The sequence below is a fragment of the Ambystoma mexicanum genome, chromosome 8 (genome assembly GCF_040938575.1).
Source record: "Ambystoma mexicanum isolate Mex_15411 chromosome 8, UKY_AmexF1_1, whole genome shotgun sequence".
In the NCBI taxonomy this organism is placed as follows: domain Eukaryota; kingdom Metazoa; phylum Chordata; class Amphibia; order Caudata; family Ambystomatidae; genus Ambystoma; species Ambystoma mexicanum.
Window position 1 is genome coordinate 46,764,984 of NC_090929.1, and position 25,806 is coordinate 46,790,789.

General features: G+C 45.8%; 1 protein-coding gene across 1 annotated transcript in view; it reads left to right on the plus strand.

The window, feature by feature from the left end:
• The window catches only part of NCS1 (neuronal calcium sensor 1), a 441,477-nt gene that overhangs the window by 177,313 nt on the left and 238,358 nt on the right, over positions 1–25,806 (plus strand). The window lies entirely within an intron of this gene.

Consider the following 25,806-nt stretch of genomic DNA (forward strand, 5'->3'; position numbering starts at 1 on the left):
GCTTCGACATACAGTGACCAAACACAATTCTTCTGTTAAAAACAAGTTCTTGCCAGGTCAGCAGGTCTTAAATGCCGCTGTATAAAGAGAAGGCCTCTTCTTTTAACAAAGGGTACATTCTTTTAACACATATGGTGATTAGTACAAACTCCAAGTGTGAGCACAACATTACATATGTATGCGTACCTTCAAACCATAAAAGTGAAAGATTAATAAGAATGACAAGGAAACAGAAATAGGGTAGAATACACAATTTGGATTGAAGAAGATCGCTCTTCAAGGAAGAGTGAAAGAATAAGAAGTAATAGATGGAAGAGAAACGGGAAGAGCATTCCAGTGAAGTGGAGCAAGCAAAGGGAGCAAGCAAAGAAACGGAACAAAAAGGTGACGGAGCACAGGCAGGGCCACAAACTACTAGTAGAAATTGAGATTTTTATCGAAGGACACGAGACGGATCATAGAAGGAAACAAGAGATGTAAGATAAGAAGGAGCAAAGTCATTAAGAGATTTGACCACAATACAAAAAAAGTTAAATTTAAGACGAGAATAAAAAGGAAATCATCCAAGAGAGGATAAAGATGGATGTAGAAATGGAGTCACGAGGAGAAGGCAAATACAAAAGACAAATCGAAGCATTAAAGACAGACTTTAAAGGCGCAAGACTAATGGAAAACCAAAAAGTAAAATGGAACAATAAAATAAATGTGAAAAAAGAAAAAAATCAAATGTTTAGTGGCCCAATAATTGAGAAAAGACCAAACTTTAGGAATTCTGAAAAGTTATCGACAGGAATGAGAAATAATGGAACTATGATAGGAAGAAGATAAGTCAGTATCGAGATAAAGCACGACATTACGTACGAGCAGTAGAGGAGATGGGAGGACAAGGAGGGAACAAGACAAAGGAGAGAGGGGAAAGAGCAGGAATAGTACAAGCCGGGGAAAAGTGAGCCCACGATTTTTAAGCATTAAGGACAAGAACATGATCCAACATCCAAGCCTTGATAGCACAAAGACAGCAACAAAGATTGCTGTGAATAACAGACGTGACAGAAGAAAAACAAAAAGAGCTGGGTATCGTTTGCATAAAAGTGAGTAGACAACACAAAAGAAGAAATATTGGCAACAAGAAGGGAAGTATAAAGAGAAAAAAGAATCCTGTGGGACACCATGAAGAAGAGGAAACACATCAGAACAGGCACTGGCCCGAGAGACAGAACAAGTGCGGTTACATAAGTAAACACGAAACCAAGCTAGCACAGATCCAGAGATCCCAATAGAAGAAAGAGACTGTAAAAGTAGCACATGGTCCACCGTGTCAAAAGCAGCAAAAAGATCCAAGAGGATGAGAATAGACAAGTGTTTAGAATATCGAGCAGCAAGCAATGAGTCAGACAGTAGAGTAAAGAGGACGAAAGCCAGACTGTGACAAAAGAGGAGACTTGAGAATAAACAAGCTGCTCCAGAAACGTGGAAAGATGAGGAGGAAGAAGAGAAATGGGCAAATATTTAAGGGAGAAGATGGATCTAGAGAAGTTTTTTTCAAAATAAGAGGAATAGAAGTATGCTTGAATAAAAGGGAGGAAAATAGAAGTACACAGAGAAATATTAAAAAGACTAGTGAGATAAGAATAAAGAGAGGGATAGACTTTCTGGATAAACAGTGAGGGAATAGGGTCGGTAGGAGAAGTAGTAGGGTGAGCCCGTGAAAGAAGCGGGGATATTTCAGAATTCGAAACCAGAGAGAAAGAGGCAGTAATCGTTGATAATGAAGAAGGAAGAGCAAAAGAAGGAGCAATCGTAGCACGAAGAATAGCCACGTTAGAAGTAAAATAAGTTGCCAAATCAGATGCAGTTAAAGTAGACTTGAGTGAATAGTCAAGAGGAGGATGGGGAGGATGGGGAGGATGGGGAGGAGGAGCGAGAAGGCGAGAGAGTGATTGAAAAAGACGTCTAGGATGAGCAGATTGAGATTGCAAAAGATCAGAATAATAGAGGAGAAACGCACCCCATCATACCCTGTGTGGTAAGTACGAAAATAAGAACATTCAGAGTCAGATTGTGACTTAAACAAGCACCACACAAGGCAGCGAAGAACTCTTCGCATAGAGCGGAGTTGTGGAGTAAGCCATGGTTGTGGAGGCTTCAGAGAAGGAGAGAATAAGGAAACAGGATATAGTGCATCGAGAGACGTAGAAAGAGCAGAAACGGCCTCATCCACAGAAGGAGCAGCAAAAGCTGGGTTAGACAGAAGACTAGAAATACAAGAAGATACAAAAGAAGGCTTACTAAAAGCAGGAAGATAAGTAGAAGTGGCTGGAGAGAAGGAAGAACGAGAGATGGAAGTAAAAGAAAAACTTGAGAAGAATAAAAGATGGTGATCAGAAGAGTAGAAAGGGTGCACAGAAACTGCAGATGTAGACAGAGATGAAGTAAAAATAAGATCCAGACAGGAGCCAGGAACATGAGATAAAGGCGTCGAAAGGGACAAAAGATAAATGGAGTAGAAGGAAGATGAAGGTTGAATTCAGACAGCAATATAAAAGGAGTGAAGCGTGGTAGAATGGCACTAAGTCGCGCGTCAATGACCAGGGGGACAATGGATTAAGGGAAAAGACGATGCATACGGTTTAGTAAAAGTAGTGAAAGAATATTCAAAGGAAGTGAAGGTAGGAAAAGAGAAAGAAGTAGAGTTAAGCATAAAAGGAGAATGATCCAGAACACCAGCCCCTCCCCCGTGGCCTGAAGGACGGGGAATAGGCAGAAAAGCAGTGTCGGAGGTGAAGAAAGATGCAGGAAATGCAATGTTGGAAGAAGAGAGCCAAGTCTCAGTGATGCACATAAAGTGAAGAACATATCATCTGAAAGAGAATGTGATTGTTTTGGAAAGTGACTGAGCATTCCAGAGAGCAATATTACTGAAAGAAGAACTAGAAGCACAAGACGGATAGATGCAGTAATTGCAAGAAGCCAAAGATGGCGGAATGGCAATAAAAAGTCAGGAGAGTAGGCATTGGGCGAGGCCTGATGGCAGCAGTGGCAAAGAAACCCAGATCGGAACAAGTCATGATGGCGCAAGCACTAAGATGCCGCACGAAAGCACACCAGCTAGTAGGCGAGCTGGACGTGCTGCTGGTGAGGAAGTTGGATAAATGGGCCGTGATGGACCCGGGAGGAAAAAGCTTTAAAAAAACTAAAGGAAAAGACAATTGCAGTAGCCAGTGCCCATCAGCAGGCGGCTGCACTCTGATTTATCTGGAAATATGATAAATCTGTGTTTTCTGTCATCAGTCAGGTTGGGCATACATATTTCAATGGACATTTGTTTTTGAGGGATGTCGTAAGGGCCATACCACTTTGATATCCTCTTGTTCTTTGAGGTGGGAAGGTGACAGATTCCCCAATGGAGAAGGGCCCGGCTGCTGCTTGTGGATCATGTAGGGACTTTTGATGTTCTTATGCCCTACCCAGGTGGTGCTTAACAATTTCCCTTACAGCAGTCATATGCAATTTTAGCTTCTGGGCTGTTTGAGAAATGGGTTGGATAGCTTCCGCTCTCTCTTTCCAGGTCTCCTTCAACACCCTAGAGATGCCGGACGGGTTATTCTAAGCCCAAAGAGCGCCCATGGGATCATAGCGTCCCAATTCCTCCCATATGTCTCTACAAATTTGCAGACAGCTTTTTAGGGTTTCATTAAACCTCTCCACAAGGCCATCCATTTCGGTATGATATACAGAGGTCCTGACCATTTTGATCTGTAGTATCTCTTTTACATCATTCATAATCTTTGACATAAAAGTAGTACCCTGATCCGTGAGGATCTCCTTGGGGAGCCCTACTCTTGACAGAAAAGGAAGAAAGTCATTTTAAATCTGTTGACTAGTATCATTTCGGAGAGGAAAGGCCTCGGGGTAGCGGTAAACATAGTCAATGATAACCAGAATGTATTTGTTCCCTAATTCTGATGTTTCTAGTGGGCCGACAATGTCCATTGCTATCTTAGAGACGGGGACGTCAATAATAGGAAGTGATTGTAATAGGGCTGGGGTAACTGGGAGTGGCTGTGGTTGCCTGGCAGATGTTGAATGTGGCGACTTTGATGGGTCAGAAATGCGAGACAGTGAAGTAGATTTTATTAAATAATAAAAGGTGAGATAGATGCCTATCAAGGAGGTCCCTACCTAACAAACGAAGACTAAAGAAAAATCACAAAATGCCCAAAGGTATCGGTCCTTGTGCTAATATACAACCAGAAAGACATGCAGGAAATGTCTGGCAATGTGAGCTTCACACAATAACATATACATTCAGAAACACAATTATAGACAAGGATCCTTGTGACCCGGCTTGGATCACCTTCCCCTGGATCAATACAGGAGGTTTCAAACCAAAGTTCAATTTCAGGAAAGTTCCTTTCACTAGCCAAGTAGAATGCACAATTCCAAAATGTCCTTTGTCTTGACCAAGTTTACTAATTCAGTTCCGACAAGGATTTGTTATCTTGAAGACAATTATTACAGCTCACCCAAAAAGGATTCTTCCAAAAAGGATTCTTTCTCCATTCTGAAAGCAAATCACTTTAAATTGTATCACATTTCTTCTTTCTGAGCAACGTCGTTTTGTCGGGATGGTTTATAGAACAGTTCATCAAAACACATTGGTGGAATTGTCACTTCCTTTCCCCCACAGCCTTATACCACTTTGCTGTACTTTAAATCACTGGTACACTAGCCTGCCAGGACTAACCACCAATGGTCCCTTTCCTGATATGCTCACATGCCCGCATAAAAACACCTACCACTACTATTTGTACTCTGTGGTGAGGCTTGTTCCAATCTTTCCACATTTAAATCCTCATTGGGAAAGATAAATCAACAACTGCTTCTTGCTTCAATCTCTTGACTTTCAATCCAATTGGTTTACAACTTATTTTACTTATATACTGCACAAAAGGACAATGATTCTCCTATAGACCTGTTTGCCTTTGGCAATGCAGGTTATACTTCTCTCCCCCTTGATCATTTCTACAAGGAGGGCCTTTATCCAGAAATGTCTTATTTCTTTTTATACAACCTATTGACTGTTGGCAATGTAAGTTATAATGTCCCTTTGTTGGATATCCCTCTTTAGACAAGTGACATCCCTCTTGCTCTTTTATTGTGTCATTTTGGCTTTGGTAATGTGGGTTACAGTTTTGTCTTATTCAACATCTCCCTTTTCGAAGATTACATTTGCTTTGCTTAGTTATTGTCCCCTCTTGGCTTTGGCAATGCTCTTTACAATATTCTCCTGTTTATTCAAAAGATGTACTTGTACACAGCTGTCTACGTCGGATCACCCCGGTGTTGCCTCTAAAAGGCCAATTCACCGGTTTGTCCTGGCGGCTCCTACAGACTCACCATTTCGGCTTTTTAACACATCAGGCCCTCGCCGACATTTGACAGCTCCGGGTCACTTTCTCTGCTCACGCTGGCTGTCAAGGGAGCACACGCTCTTCAGTCGAAACATTTCACCGGAGCAAGATGCAGGACACAGAGCGCTTCTCTTTCCTTTAGGACATCCGGCCTCCACACTGCTTCCCGCTGCGCGTCCTCTGCATCTTCCTGGGTCTCTGACCTGTGCCACCTTCTATGCACAGTGTCCTGCTAATGGCAAAGCGTCAGCCCCAGCCTCTGCTTCCTGCTGCTGCTGCTTCTGCTGCTCACACTGCTCCCACTGCGCTCTACTGACCTGCACCTGAAGGGTCTTTAAAGGTTTAAAGGTCCCACTCAGGTGTGGGTTGTTACAACAACTAGACAGCTCACTACGGTTTAGCAACTCTGCATCCCTCTTCCTCATCTCAGTACTAAGAGCATTATGGGACTGGACGTCCATAATGTTCTTAGTTGTTTTAACATCACTTCATCTACTTTGTTTACATGGTTTACAGGGTATATGTTTAAGGGGCGTTTTTAAAGGAGGTTTATCCAAACAATATACAATCATAACTACTAAAAGTAGTTGCAGTTTCTCCCTGTTCCCTGTATACATCGTTTTCCTGTTTACAAAAAGGAATGGAATACTTTGTACCTTGGGTAAGTCTGGGAGAGAAAGCCTAACTATGACAACAGGCCATCTAATAGTCTGTCCTCGGGGAACCCTCACCCTCACCCTCGGAAGAGGATGAATACTACGTCTCTCCTGATGGAGTCCTGGCATTCCCTTGATGGCCTTCTCCTCCCATGTGATCCACCCAGCTAATACTATCTCTCTGATAAGGAACAGGTAGCAGCTGCCTTCCCCTGGCCACCTGGGGGGGATACTTTAGGGTGGGGTTCTGTGAGGAGGATTCATCGCACAACATAATTCTTCACATCTGTGAACACTCCAGGCCAGTAAAATGCACCTCGAGGAACTGGAACCTCACCAGCACCCCCATAGATGCCAACATGATCTATTCCATTTGGGAGACAGTCAGATCCTGGTTTTAACATTGCATTCTGGGACGCATAGTCTGGGGTTTATAATGGAGAAATCCAGGACTACAGTCGCAGAATGAAAAGTTACCATTGGGGCTAAACTGGTGTCTCCCAAATGGAATGGCTAATGTTTGCAGGCATGCGAACCTGCCCTCCAAACCCATGAAATGTTCCCCTCTTTACTCATCCCACCTTGTACCTGATAGTCTCAACATCCTGCTCTCCGGGCCTGCCTACTACCTTATCCCCTCGACTTGACCTTTCCACCTCGTCCTCTCCTTCTTCATGCAAAAACCCGCACAAGGGAGGTGTGTGAATTCTGCAGCATTGAATTTAGCAATCAGAAACAATGCCTTACCCCACAACCATCCCTAAAACCCATGCAATAATGCCTTAAACTTTATTAGAAGTCAATGTATGTGACCACGGAGTAGTGCTCCTGACATTATACATTCCATTGAGGTCACTCTATTTCAGTTCTGGTTTTAACTTTGCATTCTGGTACTTTCAGTCCTGGATTTTGGCATTAGAAACCTATGACTCCAAGTCCCAGAATGCATCGTTTAAACCAGACCTGAGCTAGCGTCTCGCGAATGGAATGGCTAATGCTGGAAATTTATGACTGCAGTCTCTACTGGTGTCGTTTTTAGTATGTTGCAACCTGTTCAAAAGATAATTAGGCCCACCCAGGTGAAGGCCTGTGGCATAGTCTGGGCGTGGTGCAATACATAGCATCATAGCTGTCTCAGTGCCAGATATGAATGTGTCTAGCTAGCACGAGGGGAATTGTGCCAGAACAAGACGGAGCTGCACTCTGGAAAAATGTGTCTTTGAACTGTACAAAGTGTGTGGTCAGGCCGTGTCTTGTTGGACCCCAACACGTTACAGAGCAGGACCTTTCGGGTCGAGACTTTTGTTTTGGCACGGCACAGTCGCCGCACTGGCCTTTTTGGCGCCCCCTGTTGGCCAAGGCTAGCCTAGTGCAGGGACCTATCAAAACAGTACGTTTCATTGAAAATATTGTCATGTTATTGTGAATTATGCTATGCACCGCTGCCATTTTCATGGACTTCAGGGGCTCTGGCCGATGGAAAGAGGGCTCAGAGCTTAATGGTATAGAGAGGGAAAGCGCGAGAGAGCTTTAATGTGTTGTTAGTAGCTTCAGTTCTGATAAACCGCCCACTGTGTGCTGGGTTTGGTTTTAGTTGGTACGGGTTAGGTGGTGTTTTGTGTAATTGGGTTAGTTTTCAGTAGTTTGCTGGTTTTAGTTGGTTTTAGTTGGGTGTTGGTGAGTGTGTGCATTTTGCGGTTTCTGCTCCAGTAGAGGTATGTGTGTGTTTTGTTTGGTGTTTGACAGTGAGTAGTTTTTAGCAGGGTTAGTTAGTGATTTTAGTAGCCTGTGCCCTTTTGTGTGGTGGTTATGTTGGACTGGCAGGGTTCATATCCTTTTATGGTCGTTTGTGTTAAAATGCTTTATTTCATTGTAGCATCCAATTTTCGCTTCATTAGGTTTCGGTTGTTCTGGCTTTTTCGCTTGTGTTGTGTTGACTGTTTCCCTTCAACAGTGTTTCCTGTTTAGCACTGTGAGTTAAAGAGCCACGTTTTTAGTAATTTTCAGAATCTAGGTGTTCTTCTGTTCTTTGTATTTCCTTCAGGAGTGAGTTCCAAAGTTTGGGTGAGATGCAGGAGAATACTGATCCACCAAACCTATGCTTTTAGGATTGTTTTTCTTTTAATCAATTGTATTTTACACCGATTTTATGGCTTTAAGCCAAAATAAAGATTGAATTCTATTGTTTTGGCTCGAGGCGAATGTTGTTGCTGGACCTTAGTGTTCAGTTTGGTTTGTAGAGGAGGTCCCAAACACGACCCGCACTCCAACCGTCTATTTTGAAGTACCAGGAACGTTCACACCGAAATGTGTGACGTATGATGAGCAAATAAACCAGCAGAGAGCCGCAGCTGGCCTCTGTCCAGTACCTATCAGAAGAACAGCAGCTGTTGAAGTACTGCCACCCAAGAAAACCTGGACAGTAAGGTACCCGTTGAGAAAGCCATATCGACAAATGAAACAGAATGAAGATTGTCAGAACGCAATCCCTGAAGAAGCTAAAAAGATACTGAAGGAAGACGAATGGTGACGTCACAAGAACCCGGACAGACTCACATATAGAAGATATGACGACCTGCGAATGATGAAAAGAGACGAAACACCATGGATAAGTGACATCATGAGTTTAAGGTGAAATAACAATGTCAAATGCCAGAATCTATACAGTTAGTTTAAACGTTTATATATGCATGGAACCGCAAGAAGCGTGAGGCTTGCTTATGCTTAGTAGTAAAATAGATTACAGCAAGCAACACCTATACATATCTACCTCAAAAGAGCACTCTATATAAGTATACTTCCACTATGCACAAGAGCAGAATCAACCAAAGGTTACTAAAGGTCTCAAGAGGAGAGCTCTGCAGCAACCCAAACCGAGAATTAAAGACAGAAAGAAACTCAGACGAGGGCAAATCATGCCAAGAAGCCAAGGTCGTATCGGCTGAAATAGACCAACAGTGGATACAATTTATGAAAGAAGAACAGGGTATCCTGTTCAGAAAGGTCAAGATAAGCCACAGGAGGCAGATGGCTGACAGAAGTAAATCAAATACACGAATGAAATGAAGAATAAGACGATTTCACAGTGTCAGACTCACGTGACCAGACGAGCGAGAAGGGATGAAACTTTCACACCTACGCATGGCCTCGTGCCATGCACAGATATCTAAATGTTTCCAGACCAAGAAGCAGTCTCGAGGCCAATCACAAAGAAATAATTGACACATGACCACTGAGGTGATGAATGATTGTAGCAATAATTGCAGGAAGGCTGGGGAGCAGGAGAGCACCCTGCACCTGGCCGGCTATTCTGCACGCTGCTAAGCAAGTGGACAAGTATGAGTGTGGTTGATGCCGACCCAATCATAGTGGACCAAGTAATCTAGGGTCCTCTAGTTAGTAGAACCAATGAGACGTTATACTTTTAGTGACGTTTAAAGTAGCCATTTTGAAGGTAGAGCTTAGATGCCCCACCTGACACTGTTTATCCAATCCCCTCACTCCGTTTCCATATAAAGATATAGTACCTATATTAAAGTTACCTTTCTAGAACCAGTAGAATTACATGCAACATTTTAAGCGTTACACGTTAGTGATGACGAGCTTTTAGTATAAATGATGTGTTTTTTATGAAGTTCATTGGAGTTTAAGCGAGAAGGAAGATCGAGCGATTGCTGATATTCATGAACTCCCTGTTTTTTGTACTTGTCATTAAATGCACCCCCTTTGCCAAACTATTGAGTTGTCATTATTGATTTGATGCTAGAGTATTAATCTGCATCCCCATCCATCTCACGGATGCTGCTGCCTCATCTTAAAGTGCTATTGGGAAGCCCCCAGCTCTATGGGCTGGTTGGGGACCTAGTGCACAGGTTTGTTGATGGAGATTTTTCCCTGACTGAATTCAGCTAAAACATGCCCTAGACACAAATAAATCTAGTGGTTAAGGTGACTGAATATTCAAGGAATACTCGGCGCACTCAATCAATGACACTGTACTTTGACACGTAGCTTGCTGTGTCACGCATGTCATGTATGTTGCATCCATGACATGCGAAATACAGGAACCTATGGCTGAATGGAGTGTTCAGTTAAACTATAACTTAATTCATTTCAACGCATTTTTGTTTTCGTAAATTACATGTTTTACCTTTTGTAAGTGCATTTGTTTATGGAATTTTACAATATAAATAATATAATTGTATGATATAAATACTAGAACTTGAAGTTAAATACCCTTGATCTGATTCTTCATTGCATTGTCTTCCTTCTGAGCATAACGCCCCGACCACTCCCTCCTGGTGCCTTAAAATGGGGCCCAACTCGTCCATCAGTGAAAACGTATCACCCACTGGTGCTGCCAGGGCGACTGGACAGCCTGAGAAGCAGTGCACCTGCAGTGGGGTGAAGGAGGGAGTTCTTTATCTCCTGGTAAGACCTTTTTCCTGCTTAAGGGTGGCGAACATTCCCGCGAAGAAGGGGTCCCAATGTGAAGGATCTCAGTCTTACAGGCATTAAGGTAGAGATTGTTGGAGAGATCAATTGAGGCACACCATCCCTGAATCGCCGATAGACAGTTGGGTTTGTGCCAGAGAGCAGAGGAGGCTGATGGAAGCCTGAAGGAGAGCTGCGCTTCATCCACATAACACCGAAAGTTGGAACAGAACGTAGAGATGACATGGGCCACAGGGTCCAAGTAGTGGTTGAAGAGCCAGGGTGAGAGGTTAGACCTCTGGGGAACACCACAAGTAGAGAGAAAGGTGGGAGAGAGAAAGGACCCAGTTGAACCTGGGAGGGCCAATCAGAGAGAAAGGAGGTCAACTATGCTAGGGCCTGACCCGTGATGCCCAGGTTGTCATGGAGATGATTGATCAGGATGGCGTGGTTGACCGTATCAAAAGCAGAGGCTAGATCAATTAGAATGAGAACAGAAGGAGCGTTAGAGTTGAGATTAGAGAGCAGGTTTTACTGGGTGATCAGGAGAGCAATTTCCGTGCTTCTGGCTACTCTAAAGCCAGACTGGGGGCCATGGAGACAACCAACAGATATAGTATGGAGAGTAAGCTGGGAGATGGCCAGCTTTTCCAGGAGTTTGCCCAGGAAAGGCGTAATAGAGATCGGGTGGTAGTTTGCCAGAGAGGAAGGACAGGCAGAGGGCTTCTTGAGTAGGGTGTGCACAAGGGAGTGCTTTAGGGGGGAAGGGAAGGGAAGGTTCCAGAGACAAAATAGTGATTGCAGAAATTGGCCAAGGCTGGAGCGAGGGTGTCGATGTGGTCCTTGATGGTTCTGGAGGAGCAGGTGAGCATCTGCTTTGACAAGACTTTCATAGATTAAACTTTTCTAGAAACATCATCGGGAGTGAACACAGGGAAGGAGGAGAAAGGAGGAGAGACAGCTGGAGAGGGGCCGGGAGTGATAGAGGGAGTGGAAGAGGAGTGAGTGGACAGGATGCCCTGAGGTTAAGTGGCGAAGTCAGAAGCCAGAGCCGTGCAAAGGGCCTGGGAGGGAACAGGAGAGGTGGAGATGGCAGCAGGATTGGCCAGCTCCTTGCAGATTTTAAAATTCCGGATGCGTGGTTAGAGGCCACAGAGACGCGGGCATGGATGTAAGCTCTCTCCTTGGACATGAGTCTATGTTGCCTTTGGAGCAGGTGGCAGGCTAGTTTGTTGCAGGATGAGCCTGATGCCCTCTCATACAACCTTAACCTTGCATTTAAGGATGACGAGGTCAGAATCATATCAAGAATTGCACTTGTATGTGGGCTTTAGATCCTCATGACCGGGGCAAGGCCATCAAGAGTGTAAGAGATTGAGAGATGCAGTTTTGTAGAGGGCTGTGTCAGAGTGTGAGTCAGCTGCAGTGGAGGAAGAGGAGAGAAAGTAGCGTCAAAAGCCTCCACTGACACGCTTCATGGGCTGGATGACCGAGAAGTTGTCTGGCAGTGCTGGGGTCAGCTTTGCCTGAGGGACAGAGAGCGACAGATGGGAGGTGAGAAGAAAGTGGTCAGTCCAAGAGAGAGGCGTGGTTAGAGAGTTGGAGAGCGAGGAGGTCTGACGAGATAAGAACATCCAGGGTGTGCCCGGCAGAATGTGTTGGTCCGAGGGAAGACTAGAGAGAGAGCAAGAGAGAGAGTCACAGAGATTGCGAATCATCCAAGTGGATGTTGAGGTCTCCAAGGAGGAGAAGTTGAAAGGTAGAGGCAAGGAGGGAGTCGGAGAGGTCAGCCCACTCGGAGAGGAAGCGGGCGACCTGGCCAGGTGGCCTGTAGATGGAGGCCACAGTAGAGGCCAGGAGAGATAGAGAGCCTGCAGACCAGGCATTCACAGGAGGAGTAGGCCTGCGTAGGAATGACAGAAGCAGGGATCCACTCCAGGAAGATCAGGGCTACTCCACCTCCTGGACAGTTGGTTCTGGGTTTGGACAGCTTGTTGTAGCCATCAGGGAGGAGAGTGTCAAAACTCGTGACAGAGCTGGCCGTGAACCATGTCTCGGTGAGACGGAGGACATCCGGATCAAGTTCTTTGAGCAGTCAGCAGCTGTCAGAGGAGTGTTTGACAGTAGAGTGAGAGTTAAGGGTAGCGACGTGGAGCAGGTTGCCACATTTGAAAGACTTCCATGGAGGGGTACAGGCATGAGGTACGCCCTGCGGATGTGTAAGATGTGCCAGAGAGTGGGCAGAGGAGGAAGAAGGAGATGGCAGAGTAATCGGAGAGGAAGAAGAGAGTGCCAGAGAGGTGGCAGAAGATGAAGGTAGCGGAGGTGCCAGGGAGGTGTTAGTAGGAGTAGCAGGAGAAGGAAGTTGGAAGCGTCTATCGAAAAGGAAGAGATTGGACAGAGGGCCCTGGACCAAGACGATGCCTTTCAGATAGACATTAATGATGGTCTTGGAGGAGTGGAAGGGGGCCAGGAGGACCTCCCGCCAAGTGCCACCATTAATGGGAGAGGAGGAAAAAGGAGATCGAGCAGAGACCATACGGGGGGGGTGGTTCATAGCCCTGGAGAGTGAACGACAGAGGATGTTGGTGAGGGTCTGTCTGGAGGAAACACTGGTGTTGGTATCAGGGATAGGGAGGCCTGGGTTGGAGACCAGGATGTCCCGTTTGAGCTCCTTCCTACCAGACCTAGTGAGAGGGATAGGGGAGAAGATGGAATAGTAGTTAGAGAAGATGGGGATACTGAGAGTACCATGGAGGGGTGCGAGGCAGAGAGCAAGAGAAGGCAGCCCAAACAGGAGGGGGTGGGGTCACATACTAGGGGCACACAAATGGGGAAGGCACAAGAGGAGGACAGGTACAGTGAGCACAGAGAACCAAAACCACAATGCTCGCAGTTAGGGGGGGGCTAAAGAGAAGGGAACAGTGCAATAATGTATGATAATACAATAGAGACCACTGGGGGGAACATGACTGAGAGGGGAAATGCGATACAGTACAGAATACGCAGAACACTCGTAATGCTGGGGGACCTAGAGGAGTAAGAGGAGAAATGCAACAACGCCACAAGTGTACAATAAAATCGAGAGTGAGAGGGGAATGCAAATGCAGCAAAATACGCAAAACACTAGTAGACCTGGGGGACCAGAGGAGTAAGAGGAGAATGCACATAATACAACAAGCATGCAATAAATAGTCACAGCTAGGGGGACCTGCAGGGGTAAGGAAGAGAGGTGACAAAGGACATGAGAAACGTGGGGAAAGAACACAAGGAGACTGGCAGAGAGGGGAAGGACATGTAAGGTTAGGGAGAAGCAGAGCCTGAGTTGTGGGGGCTAGGCTGGGTGCACATGGTGGCGGACAGGAGGGGATGGATGCACAATGTTGGGGAGTTGTGTGGAGTGCAGCAGTGCTACTCTCCCTCCCGCACCTTCTTACCTTGCAGATGGATGGAGCGTCTTCCGCGCTCGCAATCTCCGCCGCTACCCCTTTGCCGCCAAACACCTGAGTCGCACAATACTGCTGTCTTGTCCTGCGAGGGCTTTGCCGCAGAGGGTCCGATCCTCGGTTCTGAAAGGCTTGGGAGTGGGGAAGTTGCGTTGCGTGCTATGTGTCATCGGGCAGTGTCTCCTGCGTACCTGCATCGCACAACACCATGGCCTTGTCCTGCAAGGGCTTTGCCACAGGGGGTCCAATCCTCGGTTCATAAAGGCTCGGGAGCGTGGAATTTACGCTGCGTGTTACGTGTAGTTGGACAGCATCTCCTACATACCTGTGTCGCACAGCACAGCAGCCCTGTCCTTTGAGGGCTTTTGCCAGGAATTCTCCTCTTGTGCTTTCAGCGGCATGGTATACTCTTGCCTGGACTTCTCTCTTGTATTACAGTTCCTCTTTATATCCAAAACTGCATATACCGTCCTTGGTTCATCCATCTGTTTCAATGTTCGTTCAACCTCTCCTATGTTATTGGGGTTTGGGACTGCACTCTGCCCTTCTTACTCGCAAACAATTGCCTTATTGTTTCTGTCTTGGCAATCTCAACTTTCAATTGGTTTGGGCTTACTTGCCAGCTCTATGTAGCGTCTTCAATCCTGTTGGTGCTTACGTGGCGTAGCTCTTCCGACTCTGGGCTGCTCTGACGTCTCTGCAGCGTCTCCTGTGGCTCAGTTCCTGCACGCCTGCTTTCCTTCAGGTCCTGGTAAGGATAACGCTGCCTCTTTGAGCTGCTGAGCGTCCAGGAACTCTTCTTGAGGCTCCTTTCGTCTCCACGGCATGTCCTGCTTGCACGTTACTCTCCTTCTCTGCTGGCGAGCTCCACTGCTCCGCCACACCGGCTCATGCCGCCAGCGTTCGTACGCCTATGAGGGAGATGTGACGTCTTCTCCTGAACCATTTCACATAGTGTAGTTTGCAGCTTTAAATGTCCAGCGCACAGGCGCTTTCCCCAAACAACTATCACGCACAGTGAGCTTGTGGATCCTGTTGCTTTGCATCAACTCCTTCACCCTCCTCGTCTCAGTACTTAGGTGGTTGTGGGAGTTGGAGTCCATTGATGTCACTTGATGCATAGTGTTTGGCGAATCTTTTTCAATGACTCCATATGAAAGATCAGTCCTATATGAAGGCAAATTAGAAAGAGTTTTGTTGGTGTCTTTATTCTTTAGGTCATAGATGGGAATTTGGCCTAAAGGATATTGGTAACAGGTTTCTTTATTGTCCCTGAAGGGGGAGAAAACACATGGCAATAGGCCATTAGGGGATGGGTATCAGGGCGTCTTCCTCGTGGGCAAAGGGGGGATACTGCACCTCATCCAATGAAGCCATGACATCTCCCAGAGGCTGTCTCCTCCCATGTGATCCTCCCTCACATAGCCGCCCCCAGGGTCAGGATCAGGTAGCGGCTGCCGTCCCCTGGCCACATGGGAGGAGGTCACAGCCGGAGAATCAGTGATGACTCCATTGGATTCATCACATGGGTTACAATAACTAGAGTGTGGAGAGGACCCTGGGAGAATGTGGAATTCCTTTTGACAACTGTTTTTTAAATATTCACTAGGGCACGGGTGTATCATAAGTTCTTTCCAGGTATAATAACTCAATCCAGAAAAAGCTAAGCAGAGTCTTCTCCAAACTAGGGAGCCAGCAGGGGGAATGCAGGAAGCTGCGCTGAGGACCTGTGCATGTGAGTGGCATGAGACGGAGCCAGCAGGGGGATGCAGGAAGCTGCGCTGGGGACCGGTGTGTGTGAGTGGCATGAGACGGAGCCAGCAGGGGGAATGCAGGCAGCTGCGCTGGGGACATGTCCATGCCCAGTGGGTGTGAGTGGCATGAGACGGAGCCAGCAGGTGGAATGCAGGAAGCTGCGCTGGGGACCTGTGCGTGTGCGTGGCATGAGACGGAGCCAGCAGAGGGAATGCAGGAAGCTGCGCTGGTGACATGTCCATGCCCTGTGCATGTGAGTGGCATGAGACAGAGCCAGAAGGGGGAATGCAGGAAGCTGCGCTGGTGACCTGTGCATGTGTGTGGCATGAGACGGAGCCAGCAGGGGGAATGCAGGTGAAGGGGCCTCTGAGGGACCCTCAGAATTTGGAAAATAGGCACAATCACCACACACGAATGGATACGCCAGACACGAGGTTGTATTCCCAAAATCTAGGGTTTATTGCAAAACAAATAGTCCCAGTTGGCCAAGTGGTCCCACGCCCCGCGACATGTGTCTAACAGACCTCGGGGGACGCAAGCAAACGAAAAGTATACATCAGTTACATATATACAAAATGAGCATCCTACAATCAGTAATGACACATTTGATGCCGCCCCTAATTCATCCCCTTTGAATTGGAGGCAATGATTGACCATGGTGACGATTATGACACTTTAGATCACCATATTTAGTAACAGGTTGCAATCTCAAATTTACAGACACCATTCTTTATTTGCGAGAACACAGCGCTTCTGTTTCCATGGGCAAGCTGCGCGTAGGAGACTGGCACATACCAGGCCTCACTATCTCTTAGTTTCGATTCTCGCTCTAGAGGTCAGTCCGCTCTCCAGGGCCTCACTGGGCTCAAAGGGGGGCCGTAAAGAAGAACATAATTCAACTCTTTAAATGCTAGTTTCGTACATTGCTATTCTTTTAGGAGACTCGCTGGCATTCCTGTACTGATTAAATGCCTTGCTCCCTGCCTTCAGGGATATGTGAGGGAGGGAATCGGGCATTCCTGTCTGGCTCTCCAGTGTAATGTTTCAACATGTTTCTTAGCCTTGGACCATTGAAGCGAAATAATATCTACAGCAAAGCAGTTTTACATGAGGCAAAGTGGCAACGTTAGAGAGAGCAGAGAGAAAACAAAATGGCAATTCTGGTCATCTTAAAATGGCCACACTCTAGTTGAGCTAATAGCTACGTAATAACTAATGAGCATATATTCTTAACACTTTAAATGAGGCGGTTGGTCTTCGGCCAATCAATTATCCTGCATTGCCTTCCGTTAGAGGGTTGTCTACTTTTCTAGACTGACAAACCCTCTTCTTGGCCGCATGCCAAACGCCTCATCCATACATTGCATCTTCCTCCGACTAAGTGTTTAAATTAGGCTCGGAATCTGATCCACACTCTGACTCATATACGCTCTCAGATTCCTCCTTTTCATCATCGATATTAATTGCCATGAATTCTTTAATTGTTTTCGATTCATTATCATTGTGGGTATTTGGTCTAGTAATGTGTTTTCGTTGTACCATCTGAACACATTCCTCACTAATTTCTGTGCATACTATGGGAAGACAGTGTATGCAACAACAACATGTCACGAATATTCCTAGGATTGCTACTAAGATTGCAAATAGCTTCCATCCCCAGGACCGTAACACTTCCCAGAACCAGGAGCTTATATTTAACTCCCAACCACTCTAAGGAGGGCGAAAGTCAGAGCTTAATACATGCAATGTTCTTATCGCTTCGTAAATCGTGGGGGAGGTGTCACTTACAAATACGCAACACGCTGATCCCACGATTTTGCAAACACCGCCGCGATCAACTAAGATTATATCAAGGGCCATTCTGTTTTGCAGTGACATCAATCTAATTCCTTTTTCCTCAAGAGTCATATTATATAATATGTTGGTGGTTCCATTTATTGTTTCTTCCAATATTGTAGACAGTCGTCTTATGTTATAAGAGTTTATCGCCTGGCCCCAAAATGGTATGAATGATTTAGCTATGTCCCCTACAATCAACCCGTCTTCAATTTTCCGGCGAGGTCGTGACCTGGTCAATCTGGTTATATCTGATGTTTTTAAAAGAAACACCCCAGGGAACAGAAATCCCAAATAACACGTACCTCCCCAGTTCCTAGGTAACCAAGTATATGCTTTTTCTCCACATATGAAATACACAGGATCTCCCACATATATTGGTTCCACTTCTTTATCAAGGAATGCTATGTTCCTGCATCTGGTAAATGTTCCTACCTGGAAAGAACCCTTTTTCTTTAAACAGAATGGGACAGAATGAGGGTTATAATTAAATGTCTATGAAGGGGGTTCCACATCCTTATTCCCCTGTGGGTTCATGTGGAACATGATCACAGAAGATTTATAAGGTACAGACAATCTATCCTGTGGCATTATTGCTGGTGTAATTAACCGTCTTTTATGGAATATGGAGCAACCCACCGGTTTCATAATCACTTCCTCGAAATTCATTCATGTTTGTTTTGTCTAATTGACCAGTCTTACTTTCGTTCCATTTTCCATAATATAAGGCACTCAGAGAAGCATAACATGCAGAAGTTAATGGCAGGGGCTGTACATACCATCCTATTCCCTGACCACCATGCTGCGGCAGGTGGGCACAGACCCAACAGTTGTTCTTTCTTAGTATTGAGTGTGTCATGTTCATTATCAATAGTAATGTGTTGTTCCCAAATCCGTCCCTATGTCTCTCTTCCATTGGGGACAAGGTATAGGAAATCACATGAACTGGGCTTTCCGTCGTGGACATGTTCACAATAGGCAACAGTACTTCAAGGGGGTGCATTTCTTCTAGGTACCATAATACTGATATGGTCAATATTGGGGCTAATATACTCATTATACACATTATTATCGTTAAACCCAACATACAATTCTTTCAACCATGTCCCTTTTTCACCTTTTTATGTACTGCGTTTAACTCGATATCAGCATTGGTGCAGAAGGAGACGTTGGCTGGCTCCGGCATCTTCCCTCGCTGTTCTGCTCTTGCCGTGTTCGTCGTGAATATCCCCTGCCGATGCGCTTGTTGGGATGTCAGAGAGTTTGATAAATGTCTACAGTCCTTCCATGCCAGTTCTCGTTCAGCCTGGATTGCTTATCTGTTTGGTAAGATTCCTGTGCATTTGCACATTGCTCTAGAGTTTCAGAGCAGCTGCCTTTGTACCATGTGCACCCCGCTTGTCCGCTCGGGTTCTGGACACATGGATTTAGCACCAAGGAGTTGCGTTTGTTGAGTTGTCTGGCTTGCACAACTCTCACGCCACTCTCCTCTAGGCCTCCGGTTCCTACTTCATCCGAGAATAGGAAACAGAGGCAATAAAATCACAAAAAGCTGAAGATGCGATCACTCCTTTTTTCTGCTTCGCAGGTTATACCGATTTGCTCCCGGTATCGCATGGTCGACAAATAGTGCGGGTGCACTTCCGGTCTCAAGCTTGGAGTCAGCCTGGGGCACAATGGCAGATGATGATGAGTGCCCAGGCGACAATGCAGGCTGCGGCGCAACAGAAGATGGTGGGCGCCACAGAGGTATGCGCTTGATATCGACCAGCAGTGATGTAGAATCTGCTGGATAAAGTTGGGGCACTCTTTGCCCTTCCTCTTTTATGGCAATCTCCTCAGGCTTTGTTTCAGGATCAGGCAGTTTCTGTGGCAAGGGACTGGCAATGGCATTTTTCATGTCTGGAACCGCTGCTGTCTCTTTCTGGTCTTTGTCCCGATCAGTCGACGTGTCAAATGGCTGTGGGACTTTCTTGGCATGCGTGGCATGGATCCACATCTTCTGTCCATCCACGCGTATCGCTGTCTGCGTGGTCAAAAGTATTTGGTAGGGCCCACGCCACCTGGGTGCTAGTGATATTTTCTGCTCATTTCTAATCGGCACCCAGGTTCCTGGCTCCAATGCATGTCCTGGGCCAGTGTACCTCACCGGTAATGCCTCCTGCACCTGCTGATGAATCAAACACAGTTTTTTTACTAACAAATTGCAATAAATGCTGAGTACAGGGTATTCTACCTCCTCTCATTCTTTTCGGCTGGGGTGCGCTCCACACATTCGCCGGTCTTCCCATTATGATTTGATTTTGTATGGGGAGAGACCAGTTCTGGCTTGCACTGATGTTCGCATACACAGTAACGCTTTTGGCAATGCATCTACCCAATTTAGCTTGTTGTCTGCACAAATTTACTTATTTTGTATTTCAGGATGCCGTTATGACGTTCAATAAGTCCGGCACTCATGGGATGCCTGGAGCAATGGAATCGCTTATCGATCTGGAGACCTGCACAAATCTGTAAGATTACTGCACCTACAAAATGCGGACCATTGTCTGACCATATGACACGGGGCAGACCGAAGCGAGAGAAATACTCTTTTAGCATTACTTTCGCCGTGCTCATGGCTGTGCAATCTTTCAACGGATATGCTTCCACCCATTTGCTGAATGCACATATGATCACCAGAACATACTTCAGGTTTTGGCATCTCTCCATTTCTATGAAGTCAAAGTGAATCACTTCGAATGGCATAGAGGGAGTTCCAAAACTTCCTGTTGGAGTCACTGTTCCTTTCCCACATTGTGCTGTAGGCACGTTATGCAGTTCTATACTAGCCTTTCGGCATTCTTTTTTATAAGAGGATTTTCCCAGACAGTGGCCAAATGTTGGACTATTTTCTTCGCACAGATATGTGTGGGACTGTGAGCCATTGTAACTATTACATTTACATAACCATTTGGAAACATCCAATTCCCGCTCCTCTTGTCCACCCAACAACACTCCAAGTCCAGTTCTGCAGAGCCCTTGGCCCATTCCTGTATTTCGTCGGCAGTAGCTTCCGCCTGCATCTCTCTAACAGTTACAGTTCCATTTTCTATCATTCAGGGCACTTCCTCCGATTGTACTGTTAACATTTTTGTATTTAAATCATTGGCAGTTTGTTTCGCAATTCTGTCTGCAAATGCATTTCCTTCTCCCACTTTGCATGTCACTTTTTTATGCGCCTCGCATTTCACTATCGCCAGGTGCTTTGGGCACGTAAGTGCAGTAATCGTACAATCAAAGGGCCATGTTGAATTCTAGCGCTATGTGATGTTAAAAAACCTCTCTTGGGCCATAATTGGCCGAAGTTATGAACCACGTCAACGGCATACTGGTTATTAGTGTAAATATTTATGCTCAAGTTCTCTGAAATTTCACAAGCCCTTGTTAAGGTGATTATCTCTGCTGCTTGGGCAGAGTTGTATGGGATTCTTTTACTCTCCACAACACTTTTTAATGTAGTGATAGCGTATGCAGCGGTTGATGTGCCGTCTGGTAGTTTAAACCAGGAGCCGTCACAAAACAGTTCCCCTTCTAGTTCTTTTAGTAGTGTGTCACTCAGATCAATTCTCCCTTTTGTTTCTTCCTCAGTAACCATTAAACAATCATGGGGAGGTCATTCAGTCCCACCAATATTTTCCCCGGGCATTTGCATTAGTTCTGCTGGATTCAAAGCGCTACACCTCATAATTTGGATGTGGGGCGCGAACAATACAATTTCATATCTAGTCAATCTAGCAGAGGTGAGGTGTTGCGTCTGCGTTCTATTGAGTAGAACATCTATGGCATGTGGCACCATTAAAATTAAAGTGTGCCCCAATACCATCGCTTCTGTCTGTTTCACTGACGCAGCAGTCGCTGCAACAGCTCGCAAACATCGTGGTAGTGCGCGCGCTACAGGGTCCAGTGCGGAAGAAAAATAACCGCACGGCCTATTTCTTCCACCTTGTTCCTGTGTTAGAACAGACAACGCGCATCCTTCGTTCTCATGCACAAACAGTCTAAAATCCTTTTCATAATTTGGCGTGCCCAAAACTGGAGCAGAACTCAAAATGATTTTTAGCGAATCAAATGCTTTCTGACATTCCTCATTCCACTGCAAAGGCATCACAGCATCCTTTTTTGTCAATTCCACCATTTGTTTCACAATCAAAGAAAAGTTCACAATCCATTGACGAAAATATGAAGTCATGCCTATTATAGCTCTCGCTCCTTTCTGCGTCTTTGGAATAGGCATACCAGAAATGCTCTCTATCCTCTCTGGCGTTAATCTTCTCCCTTCTTTTGAAAGTAGGTAGCCCAAATAAACGACTTCCTTTTGACAGTACTGGAATTTCTTTAGGCTTGCTTTATGGCCATGCGCAGCTAGATGAGTCAATAACAAAACAGTACCTTTTTTACATATCCCTTCCGTGTCAGCAGCGATTAGTAAATCGTCAATGTACTGTAGCAACACACAGTCTGCCGGTAATTCTAACATGTCTAGCTGTTCTTTCAATGCCCTACTCTATATGCTCGGACTTTCAGTATAACCTTGTGGAATGCGTGTGAATGTGAATGATCGTCCTCCTAAAGTGAAAGGAAATAAATACCTGCTTTCTCTGTGTACTGGAATACTAAAGAAATTGTTCTTCAAATTGATAACACTAAAATATTCTGCCGGTGCAGGGATCATTGTCAATATCATAGTGACATCTAGCACTAACGGAAATTGGGGATCTACTACTTTATTTTGTGCACGGAGATCAATTATGAAATGGTACGGTACCTCATTGCCCCCTTTCTTATACACTGGAAGAATGGGGCTGTTACATATACTACCTGTAATCTCTTCAATCACTCCCAATTTCACCAAATCAGAAACAATACTTTTCAATCCTCTTTCCTCTTCTGCTGAAATTTTATACTGTGGAATACACGCTAACGTTACGCCATCTTTTAAAGCAATTTTTACTGGCTCTATTTTCAAGCATCCCACATCATTGTCATTCACGGGCCAAATACAAGTTGGCACCTCACTCAATTCTCTTGTTAAAGGTTTCGTCACAAATTCAGAAGTCGGCATACTCTGGGGAGAAATAGTCAAAAATACCCGATCTGGTGTACAATGGATAACGGCACTTAGCTTTTTCAATGAATTCAATCCTAAAAGATTTTCCCCACAATGCTCTGTTAAAAGAAATGGACAATGTTCAGTAAAGTCTCGTCTTTACCTGGAACACATGCAGTCATTTTGTCCCATTGAATTCTTTTCTCTGGGACCCATTCTTTTAACTTTTGTACTATTCTTGCCGGCAATGCTAACATATTCGCCCCTGGTTGTGCACCCACTTCTTTATCTTTATCCTCCTGTATTAAATTTGCCCACGTGGTGCCATAGGCTGTCTCATCATCTACCTTCCTTATTCGTTTCCATATGTCCGCTGGCAGAATTACAGGGAATATTAGATCTATATCACTCATAGTGAACACCGAGGATTGCAATAAAGACTCTACTTCTTTATAAAAACCCGATGGATTTTTCCGTATGTCAGGGATCGTTTGTTTTATATTATTCACTTCCTGTCTAGAGAAGGGAACGTGCATATATTGGGCTGTGTAATGTGCTGGAATTACCACAGGTAGTGCACTACCTACTGCAGGAGTCTCTACCTTCGGTACAAAAGTAGGGGGCACTTCTCTCATGGGGAATGCCACACTCACTATTCCCCCCCTCCCTCATATGCAACAATCTTCCCAGCTCGAGAGATATAGCTGTCTCTCCTGTTCCCCGTTCCATTTTCCTCTTATATACCGGCAACAGTTCAGGAAGGCTAACCTTTTCCTCGCTTATATCTTTGTTTATTAAATATTCAACCATTGTCTGTAACGCTCTCCTCTTCATTGATAAAGTGTATTCATCAAATATTCCAAGTATTTCCATTGTGGGAATACTAGGATCTGAAATCCATTTTAGTGCCTCCCGTATACATACTTTTAGCTCTGCACTAATTTGCGCTGCTGGTGACGAAAATCGCTGCTGTCTACCCCTCTCAATATTCTTTCTCCTATTCCCCGGTGTAGCGAGTACTTCAGAATATTCTTCATCAAGTTAATTCTTTATTTCAAACAGTCGCTTCACATGCTCTTCTATTTCCTCATCTCTCCCTCTACAACGGGCCAATGTATTCAAATCCAACAATCGTTGCGGTGGTAACTTCCCAATTAACTTTTTCCATTGTGCTGGCAAATATTCCCCCATGCATTCCAACAATACCTGTTTTTCATTGTTCCTCCTGAAGTCATGTATTGACGCTAACGTGGCCGCCTCATCATTCTCGTCTATATACATTTCCGCCTGTTCTTGCAGTTCACGCTTTCTCTCCTTGCTGATCGCGCTGTGGGTCACTCTCACACACTCGCTTTGTTCTAATTCGCTTATGGGAGGGGCAGTCGGGACAGAGGCACACTCTTGACCGGGAGGTGTGGAAGGGGCAGTGGGCACGGGAGAAATCTGCTGGGGCTGTGATGGTTGTGAAACACTCAGGGCTGGCTGACTAGAGGGCGGTACCATTACTAACGCTGCCTGTGTCTGTATTGGAGTTGGGACAGTTTGAGCAATAGGAGGGGGCTGGATGACGGCTACCGACGTAACCATTTTTGTCTCACTCCTCGGGCCTTGTTTTGTTTCAGTTAATATCTTGTTAATTAATTCATCTGATGTGCATAGCTCCCTTTGCTGATATATTTTTTCTATGTTTAATTCATCGCGCCGCCTTGCCTTTCTCAAACTATTACTCCACTCCTCCTCCTCCTCCTCAGCTTTCTCCGCTTTTGACTTATGCCTGCGTGCATGTTTCTCTCTACTTCTAAATTGGAGCATTGCTTCCCTCCTCCAGTCTCTGAGATTATCAAGTGCCCCAGGGCGTGCTCTCTTACTTATCAAAACCTTTTCCAGGTTATCTATCCGGTCCATCTCAAAACTCCCATCCCTCGACCACTGAAGGTCTTCCTGCTTTCTGGTTTGCTTATGCAAAGTTTCACAAAACATTACTGCTCCCACACCATACTTTATATACATATCATAAGCCGGCGTTCCCCCGGAGGCGCTACCTGGCCAGTTTCCAAAGATTGTTCGCCGCAGTGGAAAAATGCTGCTAAGGTGGACAATACCCCAGGCATGTTTTAACCTTACCCTTGGCTAATCAAACTTACTCTGGGTGTTTGATTTTGCAAAATCAACTCTCAACCAATATCAGGATCACTTACCCCCCTCACCCTCCCTTCCCAGGACATGTGGTGGGGGCCGCACCACTGGGGTACCCACTACGCCAGTGAGCTACACGCCAGTGAAGACCTGACCATGTCGGTTATAACATGATTGTGTCAACAAGAGCTCCTCTCCCTGTCAGCCATGACATGGGATGGCAACAGCTGCCAGCGGCAAATCTACACAGCAGTGCCTTCCGGGGTCTGTGCTGGGCAATTGTGGCCCCAGGACTCTCCAGGGCCCTGTGAGGGCAGGGGCAGGCGCACACCTCCTCCAGCATGCTGCACTAGAGAGGGAGGGGAGTGCCAGGCACGGTGCACATAGACTGAAGGCTGGGCAGCTCTCCTGGAAGGGAACCCTATGTTGAGGATAGTCCCAGGGCAGCTGTGCTCTGAGCTGGAGATTCAAGTGTTAATGTTACAGGTTCTTATACCGCGCACTTTGCACCAACTTGTAGGAGCAATTCTGGAGGGAGCATCAGCCACAAGGAAGAGGAGCCGATCCTTTCAGGAAGCAAGGGGCTATGTTATGGGGTCTCGTACCGTGCACTGCTGCTACCTGCATAGTTTCTTGGCGCTCTGGCGGGTCTGCAATGGAAGGAGGCATGCGGGTGGGGGGGGGGTTGAAGTGGGAATTGAGAGGGGCATGAGAGTTTTGTTGTGCTCTTGTCAGCTTCAACTCGGAGCAAGCGTTGGCGCGCTATCCGGTGGTAGCCGTCACGTGGTGTCAGGTATGATGAAGCGGGGCTTGGCTTGAAGTTGTGTGTTGTTGCACCCCAGCAGGCCCAGGTGCCTCGCCAGAAGCGGATACGAACATCCGCGAGGGCCTCTATCGCAGCATAACGCCCAGAGATGAGAACGTTCACCTGTTGGGTAAGGCGCGCTATTTTAGCATAGGGAATTTGACGGTCGGTATTTTGATTTAAGGGATGTGTATATAGCGCTAAACCTGCGTGTGGGCGCAGTTTGTATGAACAG